Source organism: Lathyrus oleraceus, chromosome 4 (assembly GCF_024323335.1).
Source record: "Lathyrus oleraceus cultivar Zhongwan6 chromosome 4, CAAS_Psat_ZW6_1.0, whole genome shotgun sequence".
Lineage (NCBI taxonomy): Eukaryota > Viridiplantae > Streptophyta > Magnoliopsida > Fabales > Fabaceae > Lathyrus > Lathyrus oleraceus.
Window position 1 is genome coordinate 172,183,889 of NC_066582.1, and position 19,448 is coordinate 172,203,336.

Below are 19,448 nucleotides of genomic sequence, written 5' to 3' on the forward strand. Positions count from 1 at the left end.
TCAAACTCTTTTCATAACACTTATTTTGAATTGAATCCTTAAGTCAACTTTGACCATATTTTGTGAATACTTTTCATTTTGTAAATACAACTCACTCAATTGTTTTTGTGGTTTCAATGGCCACTTCTTGCCAAAGCTTTTCATAAACATTAGCTATTAGGTTTGAGCTATCCTAGAGGTTGATATAATACTCACCTATATCCTTAGTGATGGACTATAAGCCTTCCATGCTTATTATAAGGTTAACCCCTCACTAGCATGTTGAAACTCTTCTCACAAGGTGGATTTGTGGTTTTAGGTTGAGTTTTCTCCCTTTGATAACAAAAGACCTTAAGGCTTTTGACCAATCAATTCACCAACTTCTTTTTGTTTGGATATTTTTACCCCGAACTACGAGGTTTTGATCCTAATCTTTTTTAAGATGGTACGTAGGCAATGGGTTTATCCATTCAAACACAAAATTGTAAATAATTTGTACATTCTTCTCTCATCTCCCCAATCATGTTTGCACAAATAATTTTCACAAATACCAACCTACCTTACACCATTGGTGAAAAGGGCTCCCTTAGAGTACTAAGGATGTTTTGGGTGCTTAAAACCTTCCCATTGCATAACCAACCCCCTTACCCAGATCTCTGACATTTTTATTAGTTTTTGATTTGATAAAACTTCTCAGTTTTTGTTCGCTTTCTAACCTTTCCTTTGGATAAATAGAAGTGCGGTGGCGACTCGAATTGTATGATTTACTTTTGATTTAATCAATAAATCTAAAGGTAACGAATACCCCGCTACAATGGCGACTCTGGTTTTTTTGACGTTAAGTTTATACATAGCTTGATGGTCATGAAATTACCGCTACAGAAATTAAGTGGCGACTCTGCTAGGGAATAGTCCTCAGTGGGTTTAGCCTACTTTTTATGTGTATATAATTGTATATTTGATGTTTGTATACTTTTTTGTGTGATATAACCTTTCTGTTGTGCTTGGTGAACTCTGAGTGGTGAGATAAGTTCTAACCTGAACTTGAGTGCAATTAAGATAAGGAATAGTATAGTCATGTTCAACTTGTGTGGAGTAGACTTGGGGTCCGAGAAGCTGAGAACCGTAGACCATTAAACCCAAATTGGCTTATTTAGGACGTAGTGTGGAGACTGTTCAGGTGTAGACCTGATAACAGTTGTTACGTGATACTACACGCAGACGATTTTCTCTTGAGAATATTATGGGTTGATGAGTCAGTCATCCTAACCTATAATGTCCGATAGATGGAATTAAGACTCTGGGAAGTTTTTAGAACACTTAGTACACTTCTTTGGTATGGTTCTTAACCTGACTCCATGCTCGTGACTCACAACAAACCCTTTGATTCTTGGTTGATCCAATCAAGTGTTGTTAATATCAATGCAACTTGGATGTTGATAAGGTGAAAACCATAATCCACCAAAGTGGATGATTGATCGTGATGATGACTTGATCCATCCCTTTACCTTTATTTGTGTTTGCCTTGTGTGTGATCCCTTATTTATGATTGTTGTATTCATGCATTCATGCGCTTCATACCTTAGTACACTTCTTTGGTATGGTTCTTAACCTAACTCCATGCTCGTGACTCACAACAAACCCTTTGATTCTTGGTTGATCCAATCAAGTTTTGTTAATATCAATGCAACTTGGATGTTGATAAGGTGAAAACCATAATCCACCAAAATGGATGATTGATCGTGATGATGACTTGATCCATCCCTTTACCTTTATTTGTGTTTGCCTTGTGTGTGATCCCTTATTTATGATTGTTGTATTCATGCATTCATGCGCTTCATAACATTCATCACAGAAAAAGTAAATTTCAAGGAACTAAGGTCTCATTTGCAAATATTTTCAGACCATGGATTATGGACAAAGGAACACTAAGAAGTACAGTTTCAGATGTCCAGATTTTAAAGAGCTAAGGAAGGTATAACCTTTTGTATTGGATCCCTTGGACTTCAAGCAACATCATGGGAAGCTTTTATCTATATTATCTGATGATGTGGTTTAAGGACTCTTGAGTATTTTGGTTCAATTCTACGACCCTCTCTTTGGCATCCTTTAGAGAAGACATGGGTACCCTTGTCGTTTTTCAATTCATCAGCAATAGACAAGCTTGCCTTTCTTCACGAATTCTAGCTTCTGGTGCAGAGTAGACATCACGGTGCCAACTTCATGGATCCAACAATATCCTAACAAACAGTTGTAGGTCAGGTCAATATCCATTACTTGAAAAGTACTTCGAAAATCACTCCAACCTATCTTCACCGGAAGGTTCACTTCTCCAATGACAGTATTTCGGGAACCGTTTAACGCTTTAACAACTATGCCATTGTACCTCATCGGGGTGCCTTAATAAGAACATCTTGCTAGAGTTGACTTTGGAAACACATTCAATGATCAACCAGTATCAACCAACACATTGGACAGAGCGTCCTCATTGCAATTCATTAAAATGTGTAGCGCCAAGTTGTGATTCCTACCTTCCTCAGGAAGTTCCTCATCACAAATGCTCAGATTGTTACAGAATGTACTGTTGGCAATGATGTGGTCAAACTGATCCATAGTAACATCGTGTTCCACATAGGCTTGTTCCAATACTCTCTGCAAAGCCTCCCCGTGTGCCTGAGAATTCATCAGCAATGACAACACAAATTTTTTTGACAGCGTTTGAAGCAACTGCTCTACAATGTTGAATTCGCTTCTCTTGATCAGACATAATACTTCATCATTATCATTAGCCTTCAACTTGCTAGATTCACCAGACTGACACGTTGGAGCACTAATTGGATCAACTGCAGGAATTTCTGCCTTCTTTCCCACTGACACATCTTCTACAACCTTGGGAAAAACAGGACTGAACACACGACCACTACAGGTCACCTTCACTACATCTGCGATATTCACCACTGAATCTGCAACTAGAAGAGGAATCTCTTGACCTTTTTCAATCATGTTGGTATTATACTTGTATGGCACAACTTTATCGGATGCATAGGGGACAAGGCCGCTAACTATATAACCAACAGCAATACCGATCTATTTTCTTTCTTGCTGATGCTATTAAATTGAATGACTACCCGCTCAGGGGTTTTGAATACTAGAACAATGACGTTCACATCATCTCCCACATACCTTGATTGTTGAACTTGGATAACATTCTCATCCACCAACCTTTGAATATCTCTTTTAACAATTACACAGCCACGAGGGTCAACGCTACAAATAACAAAACCATTATGGTCATGTTCACAATGGATCACCAGGAACAAGTCTCTGTGAATCTCCACCAAGTTCACAGAAGCGTTGTGATAAGCAGGCAACGGGTTGGCTTTAATATTCGGCTCTCTGTCCTGAAAGGACACCATACCACTCTTGATTAGCTTCTGAACTTTGTAGTTCAGGGGATAATAGTTTTCGATATCATGATCAGGAGTTCCCTGGGGAAAAGCACAATGAAGATCAGGTTTGAACCACAATGGCAATGGTTCAGGAATTTGTGGAGGATTCCTTGGTTTGATCACTTTCTTGCCTACCAAGGATGGGTACAGTTCTGCATATGTCATAGGAATAGGGTCAAAAGAGACCTTCTTCCTCTCAAAGTTTTGATGATGATTGTTGTTGTTGTAGTTGGTATGTTGTTGTGGTTGTTATTGATGTTGTTGTTGAATTGGATCTAATCGATTTGTTAAGTTGTTGGTGAAAACTGGAATTATTGATGATACTTTATGCTGATGTCGACGGGACTGGGAATTCTTCCTCACATGAGGCCTCCTCTGCCTCCCTGCTGATACCGCATTAGTTTCTCCTTCCTTATTTTTGGAGAAGCTACCACCGTACTTCTTGCTCTTCGAGGCTTCATCTTTGGATAAACTTCCTTCACGGACTCCTTCTTCCAATCCCATCCCCATGTTTACAATCTCGGTAAAATCATTAGAGGCACTTGCGATCATACGTTCATAGTAGAATGAACTCAGCGTCTTCAATAATATCTTAGTCATTTCCTTTTCTTTCAAAGGAGGACTAATCTGGGCACCTAACTCCCTCCATCTTTGAGCATATTCTTTGAATGTCTCTTTATCCTTCTGAGAGATCGACCTCAACTGATCTCTATCTACTGCCATGTCAACATTATACTTATATTGTTTAACAAAGGCATCGCCCAAGTCATTAAAAGTACAGACACTAGCATTGTCCAGGCCCATATACCATCTAAGGGTAGCTCCAATCAGACTATCCTGGAAGTAGTGAAAAAGCAGTTGGTCGTTGTCGGTTTGAGTAGACATATTTCTAGCATACATGACAAGATGACTCAATGTACAAGTATTCCCCTTATATTTTTCAATGTCTAGGACCTTGAACTTCACCAGAATCTTGTCATTGGGAACTAAATAGAATTCGGCGACACTCTTACCAAATAAATTCTTTCCTCTCAGGGTCTTCAATTCCCTGCGCAATTCAAGAAACTGGTCCTTCATTTTATCCATCTACTCATAAACATCTGGCTCTTCAAACGACTCAGAATGGTAAATGGTTTGCTCAACACGAGGAAGATTATGAACAATAAGAGGAGGCACAGACAGGACCGGGCTAGATGCTGGCACAGAAGAAAATGTTGGCACGTACCCTTCAGGCACAAAATTTGGTGGCATCCCCCAAGGGAACCCATCAGGCATAACAGGTGTAGATTGGTTGGCAGCAGCAACAGGTACAGATGATGAAGTAATCTCTAAAATGACAATCCTCTGAGGGGGAGGAGTTTCAGGAGGTGGAGACGGTTGGTTCTGAGTAGCTATCACAGACTCCATCATGGTTGTGAGTTTGGAAATTTCCTCCATCATCTCTCTGTTCTCTTGCTCAAGGTGCTCCATTCTTTTCAGTCAATTAGCTCGGGTGTTATATTGATGAGTTAGCTTGGATGATACACAGAAGAAGAACTGATAAGACACCTGGAGGAAGAAACCTATTATGCAAATGATGCATGAAATGTAATGTTTTTTATTATTTTTAATTTCAAGGAACATGTGAAGTCTTAATTGCAAATATTTTAAATTAGTAATAAAAATAATCAATAATAAAAATCCAATTGACCATAAAATTTCTTTTTATTCATAAAATTTGAAGGATTACACTTAGTACATTTTCAGAAACACAAATATAAGAAAATGAAAATATCATCCTAAGGGTCCCTAGCAACTTCATTAGATGATCTGGCTATGGGAGCATACTTCCTTTAGATGCGTCAAATCTTTGACTCAAAGGATGTCCTCATCTAAGCCTTCTCGAGGACAAGCTGATCAACAATCTTCTTCCAAGCACCAGAAGTCTGAGGCATACTAGATGGAAACTAAACCCTCTGCTCTCTCTATCTCTTCACTGCATGATCCTCAAGAATCTCAATAAGTGTATCTTAGTCTTTCAGCTCAAGTTGCAACTCCTCATGTTTTCGATTTAAAGCATGGAATCGATCTTCCCACAAATCTCTCTCTTGCTTCATCCTGGAAAGTGCGTCTCCCAACTCCTCTTCATCTTTGTTAGGGAGAGTTGATGGATCAACCAAAACCACACACATAGGTCTCTCACAAGCATACGACATATTCATCTCCAAAGCTCTCTTCTTCACCTAAATAATGTAAGCTTTCAAAGCTACACAGTTGCATCGACCAAGCTCGGATTTTCCTTTCCCATGCACATTGAGCCAAGCACGTACCATTCTACTCTTCAAAAATTAAGGATCTTTACCCTCTTGATAAAATAGACCCTCTAACTGAACGTTATTAGGTTTATCTCTCAAGGGGAACCCAAGTTGACGATGGGCCAATGTTGGGTTGTAGTTGATTCCCCCTTGCGTACTAATGCGAGACATGTTAGAGAACTCACCACCACTATCAAAAATATCCATGCTACCCAATGCAAAATCATACTAAACAATATCATTATTAGTGAGAGACATAATTCTCTGGGACCACCGTAGACATTGCTTGTTCTCCAAGAAAGCAGGCATATGAGGCAAGTCCAAAATAAACCCCTTGTACAGTAGAGGAACACAACACACAATAGTCCCACCACCTTTAAAATTCTTGTCACCCAACAGAGTTGGAGCAGGATTCTCAATCAAGAAAACTCTAAAGGCGTTAACATCAACAAAACCTTCTATGTTAGGGAACAAAGCTAGACCATAGACGAGTAAAACAAAGATAGCTTCAAAAGCATCCTTCCTACCGACTTGAGAAAAGACAGTAGCTCTGCCAATGAGAAATTTATAAGTCAAACCAAAAATCACTCCTTTCTTCACCAAATGAGCATCAATCTCATATTTCTTCAGATGAAGAGCTTCGGCTATGACGTGACATCTCGGGATCTCCTCCAATCCACTGAAAGGTACCTTGTCAGATACGGGTATACCCAAGATATGGGCATACTCTTCCAACATGGGGACAAGCTGATAGTCAGGAAAAGTGAAGCACCGATAGAGAGGGTCATAGAACTGAACCAAAACACTTAGAAGTCCTTCAACCACATCAGTAGATAATACGGATAAAAGCTTCCCATGACGTTGCTTGAAGTCCAAGGAATTTAATACAAAGGATGATAACCTCCTTAACTCTTTCAAATCAGGACATCTGAAACTATACTTCTTAGTGTTCCTTCGTCCATAATCCATGGTCTGAAAATATTTGCAAACATGACCTTACTTCCTTGAAATTTATTTCCTGTGATGAATGTCATGACGCGCATGTATGCATGAATGCAACAATCACACACAAGGGATCATACACAAGGCAAACACAAACAAAGTTCAAGGGATGGATCAAGTCATTATCAATATTAATCATCCATTTTGGTGGATTATGGTTTTCACCTTATCAACACCCAAGTTCCATTGATATTGATGAGACTTGATCGAATCAACCAAGAATGAAAGGGTTTGTTATGAGTCACGAGCATGGAGTCGAGTTAAGCACCATCTCATATGAGTGTACTAAGGATAAAAACCTATAGAGCATGTTCCTGAAAAGTTCCCAGAGTCGTGATCCCATCTATCGGATACTATAGGTTAGGATGACTGACTCATCAACCCATAGTTATCTCAAGAGAAACTCGTCTGAGTGCAGTATCGTGTAACAACTGTTATCAAGTCTACACTTGAACAGTCTCCGCACTGTGTCCTAAATAGGCCATGTGGGGTTAAATGTTCTACAGTCCTCAGCTTCTCGGACCCCCAAATTAGAGAAAGTAATGCCTATCCACGACTTACTCGTGTGACATCAGTAACTCCAAAGAGGTCTCCATTAAGTGGGGGATCTCATGTCAACTCTTTCAGGACTACTCCTTCAAAGCCCACATGACTATACCACCCTCCTATCTTATATTTCACTCAAGTTTTGGTTAGAACTTATCTCACCACACAAAGATCACCAAGCACAAAAGAGAGAACATCACACAAATATTATATACAAACAAACATCAAATATATAAATATATACATACAAAGAAAAGTAGGCTAAACCCACTGAGGACTACTCCCTAGCAGAGTCGCCACTTAATTTCTATAACGGTAAATTCATGACCATAGAGCTATTAATTAACTCGACGTCAATAAAACTAGAGTCACCATTGCGCTTTCATTGTTTCCATGGGAAAAGGGCAAAAGTACGAACTAAACCCAAAGATAAGAAGTTTTCAAATCAAAACTAATAAAATGCCAGATATTACAAGTAAGGGGTTTGGTTACACAGAGGGAAGGTGTTAGCACCCAAAGTGTCCTAGGTACTCTTAGGGATAACTCAGTCTCAGATAGTGGCATTGGCCTTGTCCTTTACCATAGGTAAGTTGCCTATTCTAAGTCCAAAAGTTCAGATCAAGTTTAACAGTCCACCAAGATGTTTTTTAGGATTTTTGTTGTCATTAGGTATTTATGGTCCTAAGACCATAAACAAAAACAAGACAAGCAAACAATATATACATTCACAATATATGGTTCAACTGATCAAAGTGAAAAGGACTTGAAACATAAATAAGTTGCAGAAAATGTAAATGACAATGAATGATAAAGGTACTTAAATTTAAACTACATTAAGTAAATGACTCGAAAATAAAGCAACATTAACAAAAGGTTAGTCAATGGTTAGTCATTTGTTAGTCAAATATTAGTGAAGAGGTTTAATTTATGAAGTTATTCTTTGGACCAAGACCACATCCATGAGAAGTGCTCCAACTTGGATAAGTCAACAAGTAAGCCACTAGCTCTCATGAAAGTAAAAAATGTCAAGTTTCCACACAATGCCATCAAGAATGAGAGACTTACAATCTCACTTACTAGAATGATATGCCTTATGGAACAAATTTAGCTCTATGTTAAGCAATCGTAATTGGACTTATGCAGAAGTCACAACTATCTGAGACCGTGCAATAAAAATATAGGTGTTAATGTATATTAAAGATTTGGTACAAAGAACCAAACTCCTAAAACATACCATACACTAAAAGAAATGGAAAGGACCTATCTCAGTCACACTCATGTTGTTTCATCTGACACAAGGTCATTGATGAATCAACTAGCATTTAGACCTTAGAGAAATCATTGGTCAATGATGAATTGGGAAAGAATGGGGATAAAGATGAAGAGGGAATGGGGAAATAGAAACCCAAATTTATCATAGGAGGAATTTCATATGATCAATATTATCCATTCATTTTGGGAGATGAAATGTACATTTCATCAATCCCCTAAATCCAATAGTATTGGTCCAAAAAAAGTCAAATCAACCATGATCAAGGCCAAACAGAAAGTCAAACATCACAAGACCATAAAAATAGCTCAAGACAATTTTTAAACAATTAAACAATTAAAAATTAAATTAAAAATGAATTAAAATGCAATTTTAAAGGGATTTATCCTAGGTCAAACAAGGTCAAAGGAGCTTGGACAAAATATTTCACAGTTTTTGGAAAGTCATAAGTATTTTAAAAATATTGAAAACAAGTTAAAAATCATTTAATTCATGAAAAATAACAAAATTAATCCGAAAAATGATTTTAATTCAAAATATGGAAGACGAAAATATTTAAAGATTTCTGGGGAAAGTCCCATATTTTTTGGATTAAGAGTAAAATTAATATGAATTAAACAAAATAAATGGATTAAATGAAAAATCAGAAATTAAAAAGAAAATAGAAAAAACAAGGGCCATCAGATCTCCCTCATTAATTGAGGTGGTAGATATGATGGCCAAGCGTGCGCGTCCCACAATGGTCCTTAGTCAACGCATCATATGTATGGTAATTAAAAGGAATGGCTTAGATTAAAACATTTCCACATGATCAGATGGCGACGAGGCATGCTAACACATCACCGGAGCCATAGCTTCCGTCGTCTTCTCCGACGGACCTCACCGGACTGGTCCATCACCAAAGTTCACCAAAATAAAAAGTGAATACACTATTTTAAAGAGAAAAAGCATAAGAGCTCGAATATGGCCTCAATTTCTCCTAATTCTAAGCATATTGAAAGATACGAGGAATTGAATTTTGAGGTACACGATCTGAGTTTCTTCCATTTGACCTCAAAGCAACTCAATCTTGTTTCCTACATTGGTAGGACTTCAGACAACCAATAAACAAGTAGAATTATGGAGAAATGAGATAGAATCGAAGACTTGAAAATCTAGAAAAATCACCTTCGGGTTGTAGTGATTTAACTTGATCTTGATGCAATTCCACCTGGTTCTTCCTCCTCTTGCTTGAAGTGAGTGATTGAGATGAAAATGGCTATGAATCCTTGGAGTTCTTGTTCACAAACATAACTTGAATCAAGAACTCGATTTCACTGAAATCCTCAAGGTATTCTATGGATTGAGGTTCTGAGATTGCTGGGCAAGGCTTGGGTAAGGTTCTCCCTTTAATATGAGGCCAATGAGTTCATTATATAGGCCATGGAAAGTGATATTCACACCATTTGAATTTTGAGCCAAAAATAGAAATTCAGGTGCATGGGTGCATGGAAATGTTATAGGCCTAAAATGATCATTACAATCCACTCCAATTCGTGCAGAAATGCCACTGATGTCATAACATGGATCCATGCAAAGGTAATTAGACATTAAATTCAAAAGTTGCCAAAACAAGCCATGTAAAGTATCCATGCAAAAGCACCTCAATTCTTGTCCAAATGGAGTTATCTTGGATGATTTAGAAAGTTGACATCAAGGGGAACAACTTTTATGTTGAAGACTTTTTAATTTGGAACTTGGATCGTGATGAATTTTAAGGTGGAAATAGGAGAATTAAAACATGGTTGAAAATTTTCTAAGTACAATGTCAAATGACCACTTCTTCCACCTTAATTAACTTTTTATATGAGCTTCAAATGAAAATGGTTTCTTCACCAAAGTTGTATCTCTTTCATTCCTATTTAATTTGGTCATAAATTTGACATTATTGGAACTTTTCATGAGAGAGTTATGGATTTTAGAAGTTGTGGAAAATTGCTTGTTCAATGGTAATGGCCCAACATGACCTATTACGTTTCCTCTTGCCACATGCCCTTGCAAGTAGAAATTGACATTTCTTAAAGAATAAAAGTTAGATAAGACATATTGAAACTTATCATGGAGATTGTATGGCCTCCATATGATAAACATTGAGTAAGTTATGGTCTTTGGAAGTTGACCTCCTAACTAGGGCACATACAAAATGACCTATAATCGTTCACCATAAAAAATGACTTTCCAAGAAAAATTTGCTCTTGATATCAACATTAAAGTTGTTTGGAATGTCATAAAGAGTAACGCTTATCTTGGAATCATTTTCATATGACAAAAATTGTAGGAGATAGGGTCTAGGGAACCCCAATTTTGACCAGTTGACTTTCTCTGGTCAACTTCTTTGAACCAACATTGAAAACTTGAAGTTATTTTGATCTTTGGGGCTCATGGAGAATCATATATGCTTAAGATGATGTATTATGAATTATCCCTTGATATTTTCGACCAACTGATGAAGAAACTTGCTGAGGAAGTCACACAAGATACCCAGATGAATTAGGGCTTCTAGGGCAAACAAGCTTCAAACTCTTGATAATTCTTGAATAAAAGAACATAGGGATCCATATATGACACTTAGAAACATTGTGAACCTTTCCTTGATTGATCTCTTTCATTAAGGGTCTCAAACCCTAGCTAAGGACTCAGTGGGGGCATAGATGGACACACACACCTACAAAAGAAATAAAGTTATACATAGACATATTTTGGTATTTTGGTTAGTAATCAAAAGAAAAACAAAGTATGATACAATCACAACATGCTTAATGATCTCTCCCAATGCAAACCCAATGGATGAGGGGTGAGGAGGATACCAAGGTGTGATCCCAAAGCCAATGCAAATGATGAGATAGCATGAGGAATCGTATGGTCAAAATTGGGGTCTGATAATATCCTCCTCGCGTAATTTATGTAGGGTATCAAACTGGGTTGATTAATTTCCCATTCACCTTTGATCTGATTCAGATCCAAAGCCGAATCTCCATAGATATTAAGATATTTGATTTTGAGATCAATGGCTTCTTCAAGCCCCATAATGAAAGCTTCATACTCAGCCATATTGTTTGTACATTTGAAGGCCAGTCTAACTGTAAACCCGAAATGAGTGCCTTGAGGAGTAATAATCATTTCCCTAATTCCATTATCCTATGAATTAACAGCTCCATCAAATATCATGCCCCAACGGAAACTAGGTTATGGCCCTTCTTCAAGCAATGGTTCATCACAATCCTTCATCTTCAAATACAAAATATCTTCATCAGGAAAATCATACTGCACTGACTAGTAATCTTCAATAGGTTGGTGAGCCAAATGGTCATCCAAGACACCTCCTTTAATAGTTTTTTGAGATCGGTATTCAATATCATACTCTTATAACAACATCTGCCAACAGGCAATCCTCCCAGTTAAAGCAGGCTTCTCAAAATCAAATATCGAGATATAGGTGCACATGTGGCAATCATATGTGATATAAATATCGAGATATTATTCAAGCGGCCGAGAAAACCTCTGACTTGCTTCTCAGTTCTGGGTGCATGGATCTCTTATATTGCTTCGACCTTGGCAATATCAACTTTAATACCCTTCTCGCTGACAATACGGCCGAACAACTTACTAGAGCAAACACCATAAGTAAACTTATTGGGATTCAAGTTGAGTTTATATTTCCTCAAACGCTAGAATAACTTAAACAAATGCTCAACATGCTCTTCTTCATCACTAGATATAGAAATCATGTCATCAATATAGACCCCAATCTCTTTATGCATCATATCATGGAAAAGGGTGGTCATCGCTCTCTGTATGTTGCACCAGCATTCTTTAAATCGAAAGGCATCACTCGATAATAAAATGTTCCCCAAGCTACCATCTTGATCTGATTATAACCGGAAAATCCGTCCATAAACGAAAAGACTTTGAATTTAGTTGTATTGTCTACCAACATATCAATGTGTGGCAGAGGAAAATCACCTTTCGGACTAGATTTATTCAAATCTCTATAATCAACAGACATACAAACTTTTCCATCTTTCTTAGGGACATGCATAATATTGGCCACGCACTGCGGGTACTCGGAGGTAACAAGGAAACCAACATAAATCTGCTTCTGCACTTCCTCCCTAATCTTCACTTTTATATCAAGATGAGTTCTTCTTAACTTCTGCTTGTCCGACGGGCATTCTAGCTTCAAAGGCAATCTATGCTCTACAATCTCAGAATCCAAACTCAGCATATCTTGATAGGACCAAGAAAACACATCAGAATATTCACGAAGAAGATCAATCAACCCAGATCGGGAAAATAGCAAGTGTACTATTTTGTCTTTTATAGTAATAATGGGGAAATTCCCCGAATGTCGATCTCAAGGACTGCACATTAGTATTGAGTTTAAATTATCATTCAATTAAACAAAAAGTATTAATTTGGGTTTTTGAGTGTAAAAAGAAAATAATAAAGAAATATGAAAATAAGGGTTTATAAGGAAAAAGGAACAATGCCAGGGAAGGTGTATGATTTATCCCTGTAACAACTCTGAGTTACTATTGCATCAACAAATATCAATTACTACAAGTTCTCAAGGGTATTTTCTCCCAAGTCCTTGGTGAGAAAACCTTTAATCAATCTACCCTAATTCCTATGTCCATAGCCAATTAGGGTGAAGTTAAGCTGTATAATATCAAGAATGTTCTAGTTCATACAGGGTATCCCTAGTCCTAGGTGATATCTACTACAGAGTAACCTGACGAAAACCTTATCACTAATGGTCCAACCTAAGTGATAACCATAGATCAATCTCGATTTGTCCGAAAGAGAAAGCAATAAACACATCAAAAGGTTACCGTAAATAAAATATTATAAATGCAAATGTAAACTCAAATTCATTACAATTCTAAATCAGGGACACCCCCTAGCATTGGGGGGTTAGCTACTCATATTGTTTAAAACCAATTCAAGATAAGAATTACACATTACAAGTAATTGATGACTTTGATCTTCAATCGCTCCCGCTCATGAATATCTTCAACTCTCCAAATGCCATGATCTCTGTAATACTTGATTACTTCACAATACTATGGTTTGCTGTATTCCAAGATGATTTTTCCTTTGGAAGAAGACCTCTTTTTATAGTGAAAGTTCCCAGCAGCAGTTGGACAGGTCCAAAGATGTCTCCATAAAGCCCGAAGAATGAAAATCCCGGAAAAATTGGAAATATTGGGCTTAGGCTGACACAGGCGGCCGTGTCAGCCTACTGTCTTCCCTGACACGCCCATGACAAGCTAACACGGGGGCTGTTTCTGCCTGACACGGCCCGTGTCAGCTGAGACGGGTGGCCGTGTCAGGCTACTGTTTTTCTTCTTCTGTTTCCCTTTCCCTGACACGACCCGTGTCAGGCCTCCTGTACCGGGATTTTCTGATCTTTCCCGTGCCGGTCTCTCGCACTGTCGTATTCTGAGTTTTCCGTTTCTTCTACCTGGATCTGTCGGAAAAAAACACAACTAATAAAGATTAAAAATGCGTAAATAACATAATAGAAGTAAAACTAATCGAATTGTACCTTAAATGCGTGCACAGTGTATCAAATGTCTCTGTTTTGCGTCAGATCAGTAATGAAAACTTACTATAAATGATGACTGATCACAACCCCAAACTTAGCTCATTGCTTATCCCAAGTAATGTCTCGGTATCACTCCCCAGAATTCTTTATGCTTTCCACCACTGCTGAGATCATTCGCAAACGTCTTCCCTTTTCCTTCCACAAGTCCTACCCCTCCTTGTAGGAACTATATCCAGTTCACTAATGAACTTTTTGATCCAAACAGCTTCCTTTGCTGCACTTGAGGCAGCAATATACCCGGCCTCGGTTGTAGAATCAGCAACTGTATCTTGCTTTGAACTTTTCCAGCTCACAGCGCCACTGTTTAAGCAAAACACATAACCAGATTGCGATCTAATGTCATCCTTATCTGTCTGGAAGCTAGCGTCGGTGTATCCAATTACAGCCAACTCTTCCTGATCTTCATATATCAAGAATGAGTCCTTAGTCCTTCTCAAGTACTTAAGGATATTCTTGACAGCTACCCAATGGGCATCACCAGGATCAGATTGGTACCTACTCGTTGCACTTAAAGCATACGAGACATCTGGTCGAGTACATAACATGGCATATATGATAGATCCTATTGTAGATGCATATGAAATCTTATTCATGCGATCCCTTTCTTCCTTAGTTGAAGGGGATTGTGTTTTTGATAGACACAGGCCATGTTGCATAGGTATGAATCCTTTCTTGGAATCATGCATATTAAAGCGTCTCAGCACTTTGTCTATGTATGTACTCTGACTTAGGCCAAGCAGTCTTTGTGATCTATCTCTATAGATTCTGATTCCTAATATATAGGCTGCTTCACCTAGGTCCTTCATAGAAAATCATTTCCCCAACCAAGACTTTACTTGTTGCATGGTAGGGACATCGTTTCCAATGAGTAATATGTCATCTACATATAATACCAGGAAAACGATCATGCTCCCACTAATCTTCTTGTAGACACAACGCTCATCTTCGTTCTTGATGAATCCATATTGTTTTACCATTTCATCAAAATGAAGATTCCAGCTTCTGGAAGCTTGCTTCAATCCATAGATTGATCTTTGTAGCTTACATATCTTTTGGGCTTCTTCTGGTATGTCAAATCCTTCAGGTTGTGTCATGTACACATCCTCAAGAAGATTCCCATTAAGGAAAGCAGTTTTGACATCCATTTGCCGTATTTCATAATCATGATATGCAGCGATAGCAAGTAAAATCCGAACAGGTTTAAGCATTGCAACTGGTGAAAAGGTTTCATCATAGTCAACCCCATGAATTTGTTTATATCCTTTTGCAACCAGTCTTTCCTTATAGGCATGTACCTTACCATCCATGTCAGTCTTCTTTTTGAAGACCCACTTGCATCCTATAGGGTTAACTCCTACGGGAGGCTCTACCAAGGTCCAAACTTGGTTTGTGTACATGGAATCCATTTCAGATTTCATGGCTTCTAGCCACTTCTCAGACTCGGGACCAGTTATGGCCTCTTGGTAGGTCACAGGCTCATCTTGATCCATGAGTAATACATCACCTTGATCTGTTATGAGATATCCATATCTCTCAGGTAGGTGACATATCCTGCTTGACCTACGTTGGTCTTGTTCTACTTGAGCAGGTTGCTCTTCCACAACTACTTGTGTTTCCTGCTCTAATTCCTCCATAGGTGTATCGATGCTTTGTGATTCTTGAATTTCTTCAAGTTCTACTTTCCTCCCACTGATTCCTTTGGAAATCAAATCCTTTTCTAGGAAAACTCCAGTTCGAGCGACAAACACTTTGCCCTCTGAAGGATTATAGAAGTAATACCCTCATGTTTCTTTAGGATACCCCACAAATAAGCATTTGTCAGATTTGGGCTCAAGCTTAGTTGAAATTTGTCGTTTCATATAAACTTCGCAACCCCAAATCTTCATGTAATACATATGTGGTTTCTTACCACTCCATATCTCATATGGTGTCTTTTCAACCTTTTTGGATGGAACGCGGTTAAGCGTGTAAGCTGCTGTCAACAGTGCATGTCCCCAAAAGGAGTTTGGAAGATCGGCGTGACTCATCATGGATCGGACCATGTCCAACAGGGTTCGATTTCTTCTCTCAGATACACCATTCCATTGGGGTGTTCCAGGAGGAGTAAGTTGGGATAGGATCCCACACTCTTTCAGATGGTCATCAAACTCTAGGCTTAAATACTCACCACCTCGATCTGATCGAAGAGTTTTGATATTCTTACCTAGTTGGTTTTGTACTTCATTCTTGAATTCATTGAACTTTTTAAAGGACTCTGATTTGTGTTTCATTAAATACACATAACCATATCTACTGAAATCATCAGTGAATGTGATGAAGTAGTGAAAACCTCCTCTGGCTGGTATGTTTAGTGGTCCACATACATCAGTATGTATGAGGGCCAAAAGATCATTAGCTCTTTCACCTTTTCCTGTGAATGGAGACTTTGTCATCTTTCCAATTAAACAAGATCTGCATGTCTCATATGATTTATAATCAAAAGAGTCCAACAGTCCATCTTTATGGAGTTTGGAAATGCGTTTCTCATTTATGTGGCCTAATCGACAATGCCAAAGGTAAGTTGGATTTAACTCATTTGGTTTCATCCTTTTAGTATTAATGTTATAAATAGGCATTTCAAGATTAAGAACATATAGTTCGTTGTTCATTTGTGCAGTAGCACAGAATATATCATTCAAATAAATTGAACAACAATTGTTCTTTATTATAAATGAAAAACCAAACTTGTCCAAACAAGAAACGGAAATAATATTCCTGCTAATTGCAGGTACATAATAACAGTTATCTAACTGAATTGTTAAACCACAAGGTAAAGTCAATACATAAGTTCCTATGGCTAAGGCAGCAACCTTTGCTCCATTGCCAACTCGTAGGTCGACTTCACCTTTTGCCAAATCTCTACTCCTTTTTAGTCCATGCACATTTGTACAAATGTGAGAACCGTATCCAGTATCTAATACCCATGATGCAGAAGTAGATAAATTAATTTCAATAACAAAAATACCTGAAGTTGGAGTCTCTACTCCATTCTTCCTATCTTCCAGGTACTTTGGGCAGTTCCTCTTCCAGTGTCCGGTCTTACCGCAATGGAAGCAGGTGCCTTCTTTTGCTATGCCTCCACTAGGCTTCAAAGCAGCAATAGTGGGTTTGGGTTTGACAACTTCTTTGCCTTTCCCTTTTTCATGTTTGAGGACAATCCTCATGTTTCGGTACCAATCTAGAAATTTTGTCCGAGACAATTTTTCCTTCTCAAGGATTGATCGCAAGATATTGTTAGAGGTGTTTGTTGTCATGGTAATCTACATAAGGATTAATGAAAATATAAGTATCATTGACATATTTAATTAGGCCTTTAATTAAATATGCTCCCACTATTTTACTCAAAACAAATGGCCCTCATCATTTGATTCGGAAAATCCCGTTGGAAGATTTTCTAGTGGGTCGAGATCCATATTTCACTTCGTTCTAAGTCCGCGTAGGCGGATTACACAAAACTAGGTTATTTAGGTAGGAACTCCTTCCAATTGTATCTCATACAACTCTCGAAAATTTCAGTTGGGTGAATAACACCTTATTCCAATCCATCATATGGATCATTCCCAACTCTTGCTTCTAAACATATATAATATTATTATATTTAAGTTTGACCCATCGTTTTAGTAGTTGGATATTACAATTATCTCATCGCACCTTACCAATATAGAAAATGCACCTCGCGTAGGCGAAACCTACATTGTCTGATACTAGTCTTGATGAGTGCTAAAACTTGGAAAGCAAAACACATATAATATTATTATAATTTGTTTAGTTAAGTTTGACCCATTGTTTTAACAGTTGGATATTACAATTATCCTATCGCACCTTACTAATATAGAACATGCACCTCGCGTAGGCGAAACCTACATTATACGATACTAGTCTTGATGAGTGTTAAAACTTGGAAAGCATAAACTTAATATTTAAGTTGAGGGAATTGCAATTTTTCTGATCTCACCGGCTTATTTATCATATAAATCGCCTCTCACATGCATCAACATACATACATACATAATGAAACAGTTATGGCCCCTAGCGCAATTGTTCTCCCAAGCCAATGAGAGAACCTAAGCTAACCTAACAACGATCTAAGCTTCTCCAAGCAAGATCTTCAAGGTTGTCCTCCTTTGGCACTGACTTCTTTGCTTTCTTCATATCATTACATTACATAAAAGAAACTCGTTTTACATACGACGGAGTGAGATGAGAAAATAAGTTACATTGAGAGATTAAAAGAGAGGCACGACACGCAGGTCATATTTTAAAAGCCAAAACAAAATAAAGGAAAACTAAGGCCATAACCGATCACCACAAGACAATAATAAACACATTATTACTATTATCAATTTTAATTATTTTAATTAATTAAAACCAAATTAAATTTCAACGACCGATCACACTACGCAGAGTTAGCCGGGGGTCCGCTGCTCGGTCAGCGGTAAACGGTTAACCATATGCGTTAACCGGTTAACACTGTTTGAAATCTGTTCAAAAATTGTTTTCTGCCTTGCGTTAACCGGTTAACCAAATGCGTTAACCGGTTAACACTGTTTGAAAATCTCTTGGAAAACTGTTTTTCGTCTTGCGTTAACCGGTTAACCAAATGCGTTAACCGGTTAACACTGTTTGAAAACCTTAAAAATTTTATTTCGTATTGCGTTAACCGGTTAACCATATGCGTTAACCGGTTAACACTGTTCCAAAAAGTGTTTAGAAAGCACAACTCTTGTGCAGTCATAACCCCAATCGCATAACTCTCTGACATCACAACCCTTGTGCCGTCACTAACCCTGATGCACCAATTTCAGACCGTCAAACACATCTCGATTGTTGATTCAGTATGATTGATCAATATGTCATTGCTTCACCATACTAATGTCGGATCAAGAAGCAAACGACCATTGATCGCTCAAAGGAAAACAACCATTGAGTGTTTGAATGAACGAAACGAGAACACTATATCATATATAATGTATTTTGCATCAGGATTACATATATCATATATATATATATAACTTGATGGATCTTAATTTAATCTTTCATTCATTCTATCTTTAATCATATTAATACAGAACAAAAACATTTATCATATTCATGGTTTCGTAAGTGGCTCTGATACCACTGAAGGAGAATTACCATCCAAGGCCCAGCAGAATTTAAAAATTTATCCATTTAGTGATCCTTACGAATGGGCATGATCAGTGATAGAATCGTTACCTCTTGTG